The 2,725-nt window shown below is 39.7% G+C and overlaps 1 non-coding gene across 1 annotated transcript; it reads right to left on the bottom strand.

Annotated features, from left to right (window-relative positions):
• Positions 1 to 673: 673 nt before the first annotated feature.
• On the bottom strand, positions 674 to 780 carry LOC137766899 (U6 spliceosomal RNA). Its single transcript, XR_011074426.1, has one exon. It is a non-coding gene; the product is annotated as a U6 spliceosomal RNA (small nuclear RNA).
• Positions 781 to 2,725: the final 1,945 nt, after the last annotated feature.

Here is a 2,725-nt window from a genome sequence, read left to right on the forward strand (position 1 = left end):
GGTACCTTGCCATTAGTAGATAATAAATATATCCTGGCTGACAATATGTATAAAGAAAGAACACCAGATTTCTGGCTTGGATAACTGATTGATCATGAGGTCATTAATTAAGTTAAGGAATGCAAGATGAGAAATATTCCTGAATAAGGCCAGGAAAAGAGGAGAAGTTAAGTGCTAAGAAAGTTGCAGTTGAGGAAGTCGCAGTGAGGAAGGCCAGCAGGCAGTTGGACTATGAATTTAGAGCTGTGGAAAGAGATCTGGAATGGAGACAGATTCGGTAGTTATCAGCAAATAGCTTTTTGGTTAAGATCTTGGGAGCGGCTGAGCTTGCCCAGGAAGAACATGTAGCATAAAAAGGAAAGAGGGCAGGAGACTAAACTCTAGAGACACACGTATTGAGAAACAGGCAAAAGAAGACTTAGAATAAAGTTTGAAATGAAATATCAAAGTCATGGGAGAAGAACCCTGCCAAATGCTTCAGAGGAAAGCTCTGAGTTTGATCATTTGGGTAAGGTGATGATCATCAGATCTTTCCATTTTAAGGGATTTTTTTTTTTAATTAAAAAAAAATTTTTTTAACCTCTTTATTGGAGTATAATTGCTTTACATTGTTGTGTTAGTTGCTGCTGTATAACAAAGTGAATCAGCTATACGTATACATATATCTCCATATAAAAATATGGAATGGTTCACGAATTTGCATGTCATCCTCGCTCAGGGGCCATGCTAATCTTCTCTGTATCGTTACAATTTTAGTATATGTGCTGCCGAAGCGAGCACTTAAGGGATTTTTGAGCATCCTGTTTCTCAACTTTTCATCTAATGGTTTTAGCATCCGTTTATGATCCTTGACTGAATCAATTATCTCAGTCTGGATTGCTGAATGGTGATTTTTTAAAAATTCCATCATCCCCCTGCCCCTGCCCTGCCCCCTGCTTTCTTCTTCTAAATTCCTGTGTTGCTCTCAGGGAAAGTTTCCCTGGGCACCTCCCTTTTCTACTAGCCCATTGCTGGGATACTTCACCCATGGGCTGTGAACAGCAAAAGGCTCTTTCATGAGAAGGTTGTAAGGGAATGGAGAATGTGCTGGGAGGGAGATTTGCTAAACCTTTGGAAAGTATATCCAAAGGGATGAAGACTATTCCTTTTGGTAAATATGACCTCTTCTAGCCTTACACCTCACCTACAAAAAAAAAAAATGCAGAGATGTGATTTGTGCAAGATCACACACTACATCCCTTTAGAGGCACTCTCTAAATACAATCCAACTTCTTCAGACAGCTTTCCAAGGCCTTTCAAGTCTAGGTAAGGTGCCTTTCATATGCACTGCTAGAGCACCTTGCCCTTCCCTCTCGCATCAGTCAGCGCACAGGACTGTAATGGCCACTTTACTCCCTTGAGGCCTCACCAGACCTCAGGTCAGTCTGGTTCCACAGTGTATTACTAACATTTAATCCAAGGCCTCACTCATAACAGGGACTCAAAAAAAATGTGCTGGGTGAGTGAAGGATTGAAGGGACGACTGTATCTCGGGAAGTAGCATTCTGTGGCTGGCGAGCGAGGGAGCCTGTGAGAAGTGGGCTGGAGAGGCTTCCCAAGGGGATTGCATTTTACCGGGAAGGCACAGGAGCGCCCTGGGGGCCTTTGAGCAGTAAATCAGGCTTCTACTGGATTTGTGATCCAGAAAGATCTCATTTAATCCTCTTAACAACTTGATGAGATAGTTATTCCTATCTCTATTTTACTGATAAGGAAATGGGCCTCAGAGAAATTAAGCAACTAGTTCAAGGACACCCTGCTAGGAAGTAAGTGGAATCAAGAAATGTGAAGTCCATCCTTTTTCTACCTCACCAGCCTGCCTCTCACCCTTTGTAAGAGTGAGAATAGATTCAGTAGCAGACTAGGACATAGACTAAATTGGTCAGGACTTTGCTAGGCTAAATAATACCCTGGCTCCCCAGTACTCACGTCTATCAATGAGTCAGAGATGAAACCAGACACATACATTTGCTTTATATGATGCACTTGCTTGGGGGTTGGCTGCTCATTTAAATTTTTTTCAATATTTGCATCTTGCTGCACCCTCTCTGTCTGAGATCACAAGGTGTAAAGAAGGTTTACCTTGGCACGAGGGCAGAGGCAGAGGTCTGTGTGGAGCCATTGCTGGTTCAATAAATGGTTCTCAGTAAATGTTGAAAATATATATTACTCAATATAAATCAGTTGGATGTTAGTTCCATAAGAAAGGGAGATATTGTAGACAAAATTTGTTTTAAAAAATATAATTAGTACTTAAAAACTTGGTGTAAATATGTATGTCTTCACATGAAAAATATGTGTGTGCATCTGTATGTATTTTTTTTTTTTTAAGAAAAAAGCATTGTTCAGACTTCCCTGGCAGTCTTGTGGTTAAGACTCCAAGCTTCCACTGCAGGGGACACGGGTTCAATCCCTGGTCGGGGAACTAAGATCCTGCATGCCTGTGGTGTGGCCAAAAAAAAAAAGAAAAAGAAAAAAATAAAGAAAAATCATTGCATAGAGGAATATGTTTTGAATAATCCCATATTGGAATTATTATAAATATCCATAAAAGTAAGTCTGGAAAGATAAATGCTAAAATATAAAAATGATATTATTTCTAGATGTAATAATATAGTCAAGATAACTTAAAATTTTCCCAGCTTTTGTCTTCTGCTAAGTTTTTGTTTTAAAATGAACATTCACT

This window comes from Eschrichtius robustus, chromosome 6, assembly GCF_028021215.1.
Source record: "Eschrichtius robustus isolate mEscRob2 chromosome 6, mEscRob2.pri, whole genome shotgun sequence".
NCBI lineage: Eukaryota > Metazoa > Chordata > Mammalia > Artiodactyla > Eschrichtiidae > Eschrichtius > Eschrichtius robustus.